This window comes from Mastomys coucha, unplaced genomic scaffold (assembly GCF_008632895.1).
Source record: "Mastomys coucha isolate ucsf_1 unplaced genomic scaffold, UCSF_Mcou_1 pScaffold21, whole genome shotgun sequence".
Classification (NCBI taxonomy): Eukaryota; Metazoa; Chordata; class Mammalia; order Rodentia; family Muridae; genus Mastomys; species Mastomys coucha.
This window is the reverse complement of record NW_022196904.1, coordinates 163,611,750-163,625,675: the sequence shown is the minus strand read 5'-3', so window position 1 is coordinate 163,625,675 and position 13,926 is coordinate 163,611,750. Positions and strand designations below refer to the sequence as shown.

General features: G+C 43.1%; 1 protein-coding gene across 7 annotated transcripts in view; it reads left to right on the top strand.

Moving 5' to 3' along the window:
• The window catches only part of Sgms1 (sphingomyelin synthase 1), a 266,886-nt gene that overhangs the window by 126,952 nt on the left and 126,008 nt on the right, over window positions 1-13,926 (top strand). Inside the window, exon 1 of one of the 7 annotated variants that reach the window (XM_031390096.1) lies at window positions 5,226-5,380. The exons of the other annotated variants lie outside the window; for them this stretch is intronic. The gene's annotated coding sequence lies outside the window, so the exon portion shown is untranslated. Of the gene's footprint in view, window positions 1-5,225; window positions 5,381-13,926 lie in introns of those variants that run through there. 7 annotated transcript variants of the gene reach the window in all.

The following is a 13,926-nucleotide window of genomic DNA, read 5'->3' as shown; positions in this document are numbered from 1 at the left end:
GTCCTGGAACTCACTCTGTAGACCAGGATGGCCTCGAACTCAGAAATCCGCCTGCCTCTGCCTCCCAATTGCTGGGATTAAAGGCGTGCACTACCACCACCCGGCTGGAACTCACTGGTCTTAACCTTGACCCCATCATCCTGAAGCATCTCGCTTGGTAGAATAGTGGCATGCCCTTTTGAAGATTAGTTGCATAGCTAATGAGAGAGCAGTACCTTACAGGGCTGGACCAGGGATCTCCAAGATCTCTATGCACTCTTACTCAGATCTAATATATGGTACCTAGGAACAAGGGAGTAGAGATGGAGATGATGCCACTTGGCAACACCCCATGACTTCCCAGCCAGCATCAGACCCTCCTTCTGCAACCTTCTGACAAGAGCTAAATACCAACAGCTCTGCAGGGAGCTGCCAGGCTCTCAGTACCATCTTGAGATTTATGAGGCTATCTACACTGGGGACTGAGCAGCTACTGTGTTCCCTCCTCTGCACTTCCAGGGTGGCATTGTTAGACATCTTGGTTCCTACCTTATAAGACAGTCAAATTAATGTGCTGTAGAGTATACTGAGGTTTTGTTTATTTTGACACAGGGAATTAGTATATAGCCCTGGCTGGCCTAGAACTCACCTTGTAGACCAGGCTGGCCTCAAACTCATAGAGATCCCACTGGCTCTGCTTCTCCAGTGCTGGAATTAAAGGCTTGCAGCCCCCCACCCCCTCTAGGATGTATGTGTTCATCTAGAGAACCCTGTCTTTGGAGTCTGCATTGTCATCTTGTTCAGTGCAGAGTGAGTCGATTTCTCTCAGAAACTGACTTCCCTGAAAGTTGTTATTGGGGTAATTTCACTCTGAGTATGCTTAGCAGCAGCTTTCCCAGCTAGAGGCCAAAAGCAGACATACCTGTGGCTCACCCTCACACAGGTAAGCAGACACTAAGGTTACCAGTAAAACTCGAAACTAAAAGGTTTCTGGTTGCAGTTATCTGGTCTTGCCAGTTGAAGGCTCTGTGACTTAACATAGACTTTCCCTTTTGGCTTATCATACTGAATTTTACAGGTTCCATCCAGCTCTGCGGGGATGGATGTTCACTAAGATAGAACTGAGCAGGCCTGGAGTCACTCCCAGCTGTAACAGGGCTTGGGCTGTGTGGATCACACTGCTTTAAAGGATGGGTCTTCACTTTCTTTTTAGTCCACAAGTATTGGAACTGTCGTGCAAAGTGCCAGCAACTAAGTAACAAGTGGACTGCACACCCTAGTGAAGATGGGTCCTTAGACAGATGTGTCTGTGAGCAGTTCACCAAAGGAGCATTGGGGACATCTCACAGAGACCTCCCACCTTGTGGGGACAGGTGTGAGAGGAGCCAGAGTTGCCCTCCCTCCTGACACTTCAGATAAAACCTGGAGAGGTTTGGTGAGAACTCCAGGCCTCACTCTGATACCAGTAGGGACTTTCCACCAGAGGCAGGAGGACAGAGGGAGCTGGGATGCTTTTATCCCTGTGATCTCTGCTCAGGCTTTTACTTTTTTTTCATTTCTTTCTTTAAAAAATAATAATAATCACGTAGGTAGCACTAGGAATAGAATGCAGGGCCGTGGGACAGTGGGGCCTTGGCTGTGTATTTCAGTTGCTCGGCCGTTGAGTTCCATGTCAGCTCCTGTTGGTTGGAGACCATCTCCCACAGTGTGTTCAGCAATCCAAGGACAGGATCTGGGGTTGGTGACAGTGTACAGCAGGTTCACACCTGCACTTACTTTCTGGATGAAGCAAGGCTCCAACTTTATTTCCTCTACACAGCTTATATATCGGGCAGGGTCTTTCAAGAGATGTAAAAATTACAATGTGATTACATTCTATTTTTCTTTAAGTGAAAAATTACAGTAAGTATACAGAAAAAAAACCCCAGCATATTCCTAGTAACCTTACATGATTAAACATTACTTATTCCAGGTGAAAAAAAAATTATTTCCAAGGTCCCATGTACATTCATGTTTTAAATAACTTGTTATAGATTAACAGAGTGTAAGGAAGCAAGGTAGTTTTTTTCTTAGCTAGGTCTCTTACTGGCAGGCTGCAATTTGTGGCTAAAATTAAGTAATCGTATAAAAAACGTTAAAAGAATCACAAATCTAAACTTTTAGATAACAATCAGTCAGTTTTGCTTTGACTCCTCAGGGTGCACATCTCCTCATTAACAGTTTTTTATTAAATCATATCAGGAAGCTGAGGGCAAAAATGGGTACAAGAAATTAATCATCACCTTGATTCGCAGCCCAGTTTTAGCAAGAGAGGCATGTCAGTTGTTCTTGTTCCTTGACCTCAAAAAAAAAAAAAAAAAAAAAAAAAATCGCTGCCTGAGCTATCTATCAGGAGTGTGCTTTTCTGAACTTTAAATTGTTCTCCAAGATTTTCAGTGTGAAAGCCACGAACAAAAACATCTTAACCTAACTTTACAATCTACTTTACAAACTAACAATCTACATCTCTAAGTTTGTTTTGAGGGTGGTGATTAAACCAGCATTCTGCTCCAGTGGCTATGCTTGAAAAAGATCAATCAGTAATATTGTTAAGAGCCAATGACTCCCCCCAGTGAGATCTGGAAACCCCCCCTTAGAGTTTTCACACAGCTCGTAGATTATGAGGGATGAGCAGATACAAGCTCCACAATAACATGAAGTTCTCAGAACAAACAATCCCGGGGGCTCTGCCTCTCCGAGGCCCACTTATCATGGTGGGGTATGGGACCTTTGGTGGCCTGAGCCAAGGTACAGCTCTGAAAAATTACTCCATGTAACAGATCTGGTGTAAAAGGGGTTTGGTGGGGGGCTTTGGGGGAGAGGGGAGATAAATGAGGATCTGGAGAAGGGGTAGAGACATCAGCAGAGCCTTAAAGGCTGAGAGAGGGGGCAGAGAGGGAGAGAGAGGCGGGGAGAGAGGGGTGAGAACTGAAAGTGGGAGAAAGAATGCCAGGAACAGTTAACAAACCTGGCACATTTGGTGGCCATAGGTCAGGATGTAAACAGCTGCTAGGTTCCTGAGGGCAGGCCAATGGAACTGCCTGTACACGAACAACCTGGGCCTTGTCTTGCAATCCTTTAGCATATACATTGTATCATAGGACACCTCTGGAATCCTGTCTTGTAGTGTGCTCTTTGTATGCTTTGTTTTTCCTCCTAACAGCTTGCAGATTCCTTTGGAAAGACAGTTTGCTAAAATGTCAGTATCACCAATAGCTAAACTCTACACCTGTTATACTAATTGTTCTTGTCAGACGCACTCTGAGATGGATGTAGTCATCTGAAGTGTCCAGGCTCTTTACTGTGATTTGGAGAGACTGTAGTGAAGAAGCTCCCACTGATAATTAGCCCTGTGCTTAGGCTAAATGTAGCTGCTATGTTGGGAGCCACGCTTCTGTATAGCTCAATGTTTTAAGCTGGGCTTTATGGATTTGGGAACTGATGAAGTTAAACAAGAGTCCAGCAAGATCCATGACACTTGGGCTGAGAGCTAAGTTTTGCTCTGAACCCCACTCTGTATCATCATGCATTTATTGCAATAAGACTTTGTTTTAGGTCTGTAATATTATTCACACTATTTATTTTTCAGGATCTTGAGGCTCAGAGTTAAATATCTTAATTGTAGGTCATTAAAGGGTATACCACTAACAAGAAACCATATGGTTCACTAACCAGATTCCTCCTTGTTCCTCACAGGCACATCTGTCCTATACATATGGGGATGATTAGCTTCCCTGAACCCAGCCCACTAAATTCTCATGGGGATACTACTGACTGTGCCCCCTAGGAATGCCCCACAGAGTTCCCATGGCTTCTCTTAGAAAGTCAAGTTTACCTTGCTTCTTTTCAAAGCTTGTCCCATCAGCTCACACTCCCATTGCCTTCAGCAGCAATCTTTTAATCAGTAGTAATCAAACCCCACTGGTGCTCATAACTTGAAATAGACTGATTGTAAATGCAGATCATTTTAATCCAGAATCCCCAGTGAGGTAGCTTTTTACCCAGCCCTTTCAGTTGAACACCCAAGACTCTGAGCAAAGGTAAGACCCAGATTGGCAGAGGGCCGAGGACTCAGCTCATACCTCTGAGCTGGAGGCTTGGACACCCACCTACAGCCCAATTGCTTCAGGCAACTCTTTTTGATCAGCATTTGTTTTCTAAAGAGTAATTTTGGTCTTCCAGAGGGAGACATTTGGGTTTCTTAACACCGCTTGAACGTGGGCCCTGATACTCTACTTGTCGGCCATGTTTGGCCCCTGTCCTCAGTCGTCCAGTTAAAGATACAATAAGGGTAACTGGTTGACTGTGACTGCAGTAGCAAGAGGAATAATGAGGTCTCTTCTCTTCTCCCCTAAGGCCATTTTTAGGGTCCTTACCTGAAGCTTAAGTTCAGATGGGGGCAAGAGGTGTGCTTTGTAAGAAGTAGCCCAGGTAAGGGAATGCTTTGGCCCATGCCCACTGTATGAGCACCAGTCCCTTCTGCAAGGTGGTCTGCCAAGTTGTCAGAGCTCTGTGACATCTCTCTCCGTGGAATAAGCTCCCTGCTCTGCTTAGCATCAGGGCCTCAGCTTTTTCCTTATCTTTGAATGAGATGTGAGGAGAAAACTGTTTTGGGGGGTCCATTGGTTCAGTAGTTGGGTATCCCAAAGGGAGGCACAGGTATCTCTTGCTCCTACCAGGACCGTTACCTGGTTAGTGCACTGAATAGCATGTTTGTGGCTATTTTAGAAAATGTTAATTGGTTTTCAAACTGGTTACTTACGTGACATTTGTTTCTGTTTTCCCCTATGCAAGTGTTTGAGAATTAGGCATCCTCAGGATTTAGGTGGATTAAAAGGCAAATTGAATTATCTTATATAACCTAATCCCAAAGGTTCCTAGAATTGTGTGTGAAGAACAGAACATCATCTGAGACTGCACTTGCTGCTGAGTTAGTTAAATTCCCCCTGTGTAGCAGCTATAGCTGTGGGTTACATAGAGGACTCGGTATAGGCTTTGCCTATTGTTCAGTCTTGGTATCATTTCTATATCCTCAGTAGAAGATAAATTTAAATGATTACTTGCTTGTGTGAGATTCACATGGGTAACTGGATATGATGGTGTGAATGAAAATGGCCTCCTAGGAAGTTGCACAGTAGGAGGCGTGGCCTTGTTTGAGTAGGTGTGGCCTTGCTGGAGGAAGTGTGTCACAAGGGGTAGGCTTGGAGGTTTCCAGTGCTCAGGCCAGGTCCAGTGTCACTCTTTCTTCTTACTACATGAGGATTCAGATGTAGACCTCTCAGCTACCTGTCCAACACCCGCGTCTGCCTGCATGCTGCCTTGCTTCTCAAGCAAGATGAGAATGGACTGAACCTCTGAACCTGTAAGCCAGCCCTAATTAATGTTTCTCTTATAAGAATTGCTGTGGTCATGGTGTCTGTTCACAGCAGTAAACCCTAATTGGACACTGGACAACTTTGGAGAAGACTTTACAGGGACAAGGCTAGAAGTTACTTCTAGTAAACAGACTTTCCCTGTGCCTGAGTGTCAACAAGTCTAATACATCTCAGGAAAACTGAAAGAAAAACCCAGCTCAGATAATTTTGCTATCTAGACAATTATGTGTCTATGTGTCCAATATATTCTTATAGAAACAAGCCTGCCTGGAGTTTTTCTTTAACCTGAGTCTCCTAAGGGACCAAGGTTATTGCTGCTTTAGTCACACAGACTTCTGACCTTGTGGCAATGATTGAGTAAATAAAGTAATATTGGGGGCTGAGGATGTATGACTCAGTCACAGAATGCCTCCCAGCATGCACCAGGCCCTGGGTTCAATCCTTAACCCCTCTCGGGTAGTTCCTATACCTTCAGATTCTGCTTGCTGATGAGGGCCTCTCGGACTCTGCCACTCTGACCTCCTGGATAGACATTTATTTTTAGACTGAGGTGCATTCAGTGGAAAGAACCCAGGAGCCCAGCTAAATGAATAATTTTCTCTAGGACATTCATTTCATGGTTGTTTTGAACATTGGAGATTTATAGTGTCTATTAGCCGAGGCTCAGAGACTCTTGGAAGTAAAGAAACCAAGGTGACTACAGCTGAGGAATGGATTTGAGTGGCAAGTGATTGACATCCAGAGACCTAGAGATGCGGAAGAGGAGGGGACCTCTGTGATGAAAGTGGTTTCTGCACATATTTAGGAGGAACATGAAACCCTTAGTTCCCCAAACCTAAGAGTAAGCTACAAGGGCAATTTATCTATGCGTGAGCCTTAAAATTGTTTGATTGAATAAGTTGTTCCTAGAAAAGTTATTTTTAAATTACATTCTTTTATAAATTAGACCAATCCCTATTTTAAATCTCAGGATACTCACTACTTGTAGAAATCTTTGATTTTGCTGTATAAATCCTTAAATAAATGCATTTTGTGGGTCACATTGACTTATATCAAACTCTTGGATTGGGTATTTCAATTAATGCATTTTCTGACTTAGAAAATGAATAATAGGGCTACTTCCTACTTCTGTTCGTGTGAAGAAGGATTGCTCAGCCCCATTTCCCTTTCTGTGCCTGTTATAGCTCTTTTATAAGGCTTACCAAGGTATAGGCAGAGAATCACAAATTCAAATTTTGAGGAGCTCGAAGTTTGGCAAGATCTGCAAGTGTTTGCCTGTAGGAGCTTAGGATACGAGTTGGAGAAACCAGGGTTGTCGGTCATGCAGGCCTCTTTCTTCAGTGGAAGGAAGTGAATGGCGCCCTTTCACCATGAAGTCCTGAGGATGAGAGCACATCCCTGTGAAAGAGGCCCTAGATGTGCTTTGCATCCTCCACCAACAGAAGCTATCCTTGTGCTTATCCCTGGTCCTCCTCCAGGTCCTAGCCCTGAGCTCTGCTCATCAGCCAGTAGAACTCACTCTTAGCATGAAAGTCACAGATGCTTCGATGGTACCTTGCTAGGGAGTTTCTGAGTAGGTATGCCTAAAGCTTCGTTGTGATAATTGAAGAATAAACTGCAAGGTCAGTCTCTAGAAGATTTTGATCCAGTGCCTGCAAAGATGGTACTAACTTCCATTTTTACCTCTCATGCTGGCTGTGAGGCTTTCTGGGGAAGGAGAAGAGGGAGAGGAGGAGGGGAAGGGAAAGAAGAAGGGGAAGGAGAAGGGAGAGGGGAAGAGGGTAGTCTTGACATTTTCCTATCAGTCTCCTCTTTGCTACCTTAGATATATAGTCATTTAATGTATAAGATACGATTATGCCCCTTTTCTTAATTATGGGTTCTAGCTAACATTTTATTATATAAGCCTGACTGTATTTTAGCTATTTAATACATCATAACACTTGTTTGTACATTATCTTCTATTTGTGTATTACAGGATTTCATTTACACACCCATCTTCTCTGTGTATTTGTTAGGATTTTGTTTGTATTGTATCCACCAAGAAGCATTATCAGGGGCTGGGGAGAAGGACTGGTCAGTAAAGTGCCTGCTGTTCAAGCATGAGGACCTGAGTTTGGATTGTAAGCACCAATATTTGGAATCCAGGTTTAGTGAGAATCGCTATCTCCAAAAGGAAGGTAGAGACTCATAGGGGAAGGAGCTTGACATAAACCTCTGGCTGCCATGTGTGCTTGTGGAAATTAGACACACACACACACACACACACACACACACACACACACACACATACAAAAACCCCTGCACACTCACAAACACACACATACCTTTATCTCTAGAAACTGAGATAATTGTTGTTTATTAAAAAAACCAAACAGCATTAGCAGTGTATGCACTCAAACACAGCTCTGCAATTGGTACAGAGTGGACTTCAGTGTTGCCTATGGATGTATGTAAGATTAAGAATGTAGTTTAACTGTTTATGCCAGTGGCATTTGTTACCATCCTCTCACTCCAGCAGAATTACAGGATCAGGCTTTCAAATAGCATAGGCCACTTATTTATAATCTGATGGATTGTAGTTGACCACTTGCTAAGAACTGTAGCAAATAATTTTCTAGATGTTATAATAAAGTATATTTTAAAATGCACCACGTGGTTTGAATAAAAATGGCCCCCATAGGCTCCTATATTTGAGTGCTTGGTCACCAGAGAGTGGCCCTATTTGAAAGGATTACAAGGATTAGAAGGTGTGGCCTTGCTGGAGGAGGTGTGGCCTCATTTGAAGAGGTGTAGCCTTGCTGGAGGAGGTGTGGCCTCATTTGAAGAGGTGTGGCCTTGCTGGAGGAGGTGTGGCCTCATTTGAAGAGGTGTAGCCTTGCTGGAGTAAGTTTCAGAAGCCAATGCCAGGCCTCTGCTGATCAGTATATAGTTTGTCAGTCACTTCCTGAGCACTACAGCTGCCTGCTGCCATGTTCTCTGCCATGGTGAAAATGACTAAGCCTCTGAAACTTATAAACAAGCTCCAAATTAAATGCCTTCTTTTTATGAGTTGCCTTGGTCATGACATTTAAATGACATGATAAATGAAATTTAATAAAGATATAAATGGCCAGGCGGTAGTGGTGCACGCCTTTAATCCCAGCACTTGGGAGGCAGAGGCAGGTGGGTTTCTGAGTTTGAGGCCAGCCTGGTCTACAGAGTGAATTCCAGAACAGCCAGGACTACACAGAGATACCCTGTCTTGAAAATACAAAAAAATAAAAACAAAATACAAGGTATAAATGACTGTGACACACAGAGAAAGATTCATTTACTGTGATCAAGTTGGAAAGAGAAGCAAATAAAGGGGTCCAGTAACTCTTGAGTTTTAAGAGTACTGATGTGAGCTTTGGTTTTAAGTGGAGGAAGAAGTGGAGCCCGGGGTAACAGGTATGCATAAATGCGCCGCTCTGGTCAGGATGTGGTCTGCTTGGTGACTGTCTGAGCTCTGGTTCTGCAAGGTGGTGTGAAGATGTGCTTGCTGCCGTCTTTGTATGAAGGCCCCGTCTGTTTTCTACATGGTGACCAATCTGCTCCAGGGCCCGGCCCTTGATGGAGGCCTCACTGTCGGGGTAATTGCTCTTCTCTGGAGTAAGATGGTGCCTATCGTTCAAGGTTCTGCTTTCCAGGATCCCAGAGGACTAAAGGAAAGGTTAAGGACTGTGATGGTCTGTCTTTAGCTTTTCAGCTAGTAAAGAAGACGCCAGACACACAATGGAGGCCCAGAGGTCAAGCTTCCGTCCTCGGTTTAGGTACTTGTGGACTCAAGTGGAGTCACTGCTTTTTCAGTAAAGCCACTTCTGAGAGTCTGTTTCAATTGTATTCAGCCTAGGTAATGTGGAATTCTGAGACTCTGTGGAACTGGAGAACAAAACACCCTCTTATGTTTGGGGTTATTTTTCTTCCAGGCATCTCTAGCAGACAAAAATTATTTGTAGCTCTGTGAGAAAGAATCACTTAGAGCCATCATCAGTGAAGCACACAGTCTTACTAATTCAGCCAATCCCGCACACAGTCTTACTAATTCAGCCAATCCCAGAGGCTGCTCTGCTTAACATCTAGTGCAACATTCAAGGCTTAGACAATTGTTCCTGACATCGGTTAAAAATGTTTTTGAATAATTTCATTCATTGAATAATTATAGATTTAGGGTCTGATCTAGCTGCTCTTTTCATTTGCATTGAAGCCTGGACAAGAAGAGTGTCCAGGATAGATCTGTAAGATTCTGTTGTCTCGTGTTGTGATTGTGCCCTTTATCCCACCAAGCAGAGTGGTGAAAGTGCCATAGCCAAGGCTGAGCACCACCGTTCTGACTCAGGTATTAATCAGCTAATAATCAGCTAAGGTTCTATGAACTTACTAGTTGAAGAGATGTCATGGGAGGGGGCACTCAGGATACTATAGCCTAAGTGGAAAAATTAAATACTATAAAAAATTCTAATTTATCTACTACAAGTAACTAAAATGAGATGGTCTCTGAACTGGGTCATTTTAAGAGTTGGTATAGGCAAATCTTTTGGTTGTAACTATGAAGTTAGAAGGACAATAATATTACCATGTGGCAGTTACAGAATAGAGGATGCTTTCCAGTTGTATAAACACCATGTCCCTTTGTTTGGCAAGAGGATTGATGTATCAGAGCCCAGCCTTATGGAGACTGTAAGATAGTCAACTGAATTTTGAGCCCTTCACATACACCATCTTCATTTTATAAGCTAGTAATCTGGTGCACAAAGGAGAGACACTGAAAATTAGAAAGCTACATTTCTTTAAAAACTTGACCTAAGCAGTGTAAGGTGTTTCTTCCAATTAGTCTGAAAGACAACAGCTGCAGCTAATGCGGCAATAGTAAATCTTTTGATAAAAATTTAACATTATGAGCTATGTGTATTTTAGGTATTTTCTTAATTGCAAATGACATGTTGTGCTTTACCTCAGAAAGATTAGGATGTAAGGATGCAGATCTGAGAATCCCAGGCCAAGAACAAACTGGGGCCAGTTGATTATTGTGTGCACTTGACTCATAACATTAACTGTTTCTCCTGACCTTTCACCATGCCTCTAGCTTCTTGTAGACTTGCTTGTATTGAGGCAGAGAGTCTCACTGGCGGAACCCATCCTTTATGTAATAAATACAAACTATAGCTCTTGGCCAGTTCATAAGTGACTCTTTTTGAGCCAAGAGTCTTTTGAGGTTCAGTCAGCTGTGTCTGTGCATGGGGTTGTGTCAGGCAGTGCAGAAATGGCAGCTGGGCGACATCTGGGCCTGAGGGTAGAGCAGAACCCCAGCAGGAGTAGATAAAGACATACCCCAAGCGCTACTTGAGGAACCTAGTCGATTCTGGTTTCAGAGATTTTCCTAATCTGCCTTGGAACTGAATTTTACACAAAACACAAACGCTTCTATGGGGTGGGACTTGCAGAAAGGGCAGTGCCCAGGACTGAACCTGTAAACATGTGCTCTGGCCCTGAGAGAACCTTCTCAGCCATTGATTTTAACATCGTCGGGGACACACTGGAAGTGTTAGTCGATCTTACATTCTTATTTGTTTGCTATTTTTGCCTCTTTTAGGAACACAGTTGTGTGTGTGTGTGTGTGTGTGTGTGTGTGTGTGTGTGTTGGCACAGTTTGTTATGGTAGCTTGGTTTGATAATTTATGTGGAATTTTCTTTTGAAGATGTTACTTCAAAGTATTTCAAAAGTACTTTAAATTCCCAGGTCCTCATTGTTCTTTTTAATTTCCGGTAAGTACCTATTCTTTTCCGAGTCTTAAAAGAACTCAGCTTCAAAGGGCCAGGCTCTTAGATTTGCTTCTAAGACTGTTATTAAGTTGTTGGACTATATACAGGCTATTTGGATATGATATAATCTGTGTTCATGGTACTTTCTGGCAAGAGGGATAATGTCACTAATTATAAGGGAAAGCCACTTAGACTGTAAGAGATAAGAGTCAGGGTAGAAAATCAAAAGAATTAACTGTTTTAAACCTTATTTTTTGGTAAGAAAAACTATAAAATAGTAGACATTAATATTCAGATATAATATGGAGGTAATTAATTACCTAAATTTAAAATTTACATGGTACACATATAATAGTTTGACTAAAAGTAATTAAGACCAAATACGATTAGGTAGGTAATTTCTCTATCACTGTGAGTTATTTCCATCATTTTTGCTAGACCAGAAAAGAGAGAGATGTTGTTACAGGGACCTGAAAGGACAGTCACATAAAAATATGTTTTTTGAAATTCAGGTAGTTTCACCAGTGAACTGAGAAACGTGGTTTAGTTTAATATAACTTGGAAGCAAAGAGTCACTGGTAGGCATTCAGCAGGTGCTGACCAGAGTCCATTGCATTTTGAGCACAGAGGCAGTGTGACTCTTGCCCACAAGAAATTCTGTTCCAGTGAATGGAAGAAGGCCATTTGGGTACTCCTGTGTGTGGGGATTTAAAAGCAATTCAGCCTGCTTCTGGGCTTGTTCCTGAGGTCATTGCAGCAAGAAGTGGTGCTGACACTTACTTCAGCTCGTAAGTGTCTCAGTGAAAGCTATGGGAAGCAGAGGCCTCCTCGGCCTTCAAAGGGTAACATGGGGACTGAGGTTTGTCTTTCTGGAGAGGCCAGTGCTGATAAACAAACCCCTTTGGGACTGTGAACAGAAGTTCCAAGAAAAAAACCCAGCACGGATTAAAGATTGTGTCAGGCAAGTTGAATTTAGCAGTTTGTTAGCTAAATTATGTTGGACTCTTAGTAGTTGGGTCAAACTTACATGTTTATTAGGCAAATCCTTTTGGAATATAGTAACAGATCACTAACTTCATTTGTGATTTCCTTTTATTTCATCGTACCGTGACCTCTTTAAAGCATGGTGTTTGGGGTTGCCTGATTTCATCTTCCTGAGTGATGGTCATTTGTATTTGGTCCTGGAACTTGAGAACTGTGTTTTCTTTGTTCAAGAAGATCCTGTTCATTGTGCCATATGTAGTAGTTCCCATCAGTGAACCACAGGAGTATTTGGCTCCTTAGGCTTAGCTCGTGGGTCCGGGTGAGGCCCAGAACAGGGGAGCGTTGTGTTTGCTGATGTCCACTTGCCTCAGTGGTGTCAGCTTTGTGTAACTCTACCCTTTGCCCAGGGAAATGATAACGTGCCTTTCTTTCCTGGAACTTGGTCACTCTTGGCGGAAAGGACACCTCTGGGTTCATACCCTAAACTACATTGTTTGCAGGCTCCTGTCAATTCTGTGTCATTCTCTTTCCTTTAGTTCATAGTCTTTCTCTTTCTGGAATACATGCCCTGTGCCCCAACCCCACCACTGGCCCCAAATCGTCTCCTTCCTCTCATTTTAGCAGATTACAATTTACACCTCTGTCTTCCTCCTAGGGCACCTCTGCTCACGAAGCCCTCTAGACACTGCTCTTTACTGACAGGTAAAAGGAAGGGAAGCCCGTGTCAGAGGCAAGCTGAGAAGGGCTGAACCACCAGAGCTCTGGATGAAGTTTTGTATTTTCTTTTACAACCTGGCCCAGCCCCTCAGAGAAGAGCACACTCTCTGTTCCCCAGGAGAAGCCTGGAATTTTGGGAATTCTGACACATTTCAGGAAAGCTTGGGAGCATACATCCAGTTCACCCTTTGGTCTCCTGGTTAGGCTCTCACAGCCAAGGCTATGCACAGAAAGCTCCCCTTGGGACTCCTTGAGGACATTGGAAAGCTCTCCCTGTGAAGCAGGCTGACACCAGCTCTAGGAGATGGCAACAGAAAGCCTTTGAATGGGGTTAGCACACAGTGGTTCTCAACCTATGGATTGTGACCAGTTTGGGGGGTTGCATATCAGATATCCTGCGTATCAGTTATTTGTATTACAATTCATAACTGTAGGAAAACTACAGTCATGAAGTAGCAATGAAAATACATTTTGTGGTTGAGGGTCACCAGCACATGAAGAACTGTATTAAAGGGTAGTAGCAATAGGAAAGTTGAGAACCACTGTTCTAGAGAGAGACTATACTTTTTAGCCCCCAGAACCAGATACTATACCGCTGACACATTCCAGCACCTTATAAGAGAGAGGTAGCAGAGGTGTAGAGGCTGTTCTTTGAAGCCTCTTTATTCTTTAAAGCCAAACTCTTAATTTGCACAATGTACTGTTTGTAAGAAAGTCTTTTCAGAATTGTTGTTCTAATAAAATGCAGTGTTAGTGAGAAAATGTGTTTAAATTACTCTTATGCCATTACTGGTTTCTATATTATTTATTAACTTTCTATGTTATTCATGTTTAGTTATACATCTCCCTCCAGGAACAAATAACTGAACTACGATCGGCTTGTATCGGGCTTCAAGACCAAAGCATGTTGCTGTAGTCTCCTCACCATGTGTGCTTGGTGCACAGTGGCGACACAATGGCGCTCACTGTCTCTCAGGGCTGCTTCTGAACAGCCACTGTCTGTCAACAGCTAACCAAGGGCTAGGGAATCAGATTGCCACTTTGTAAA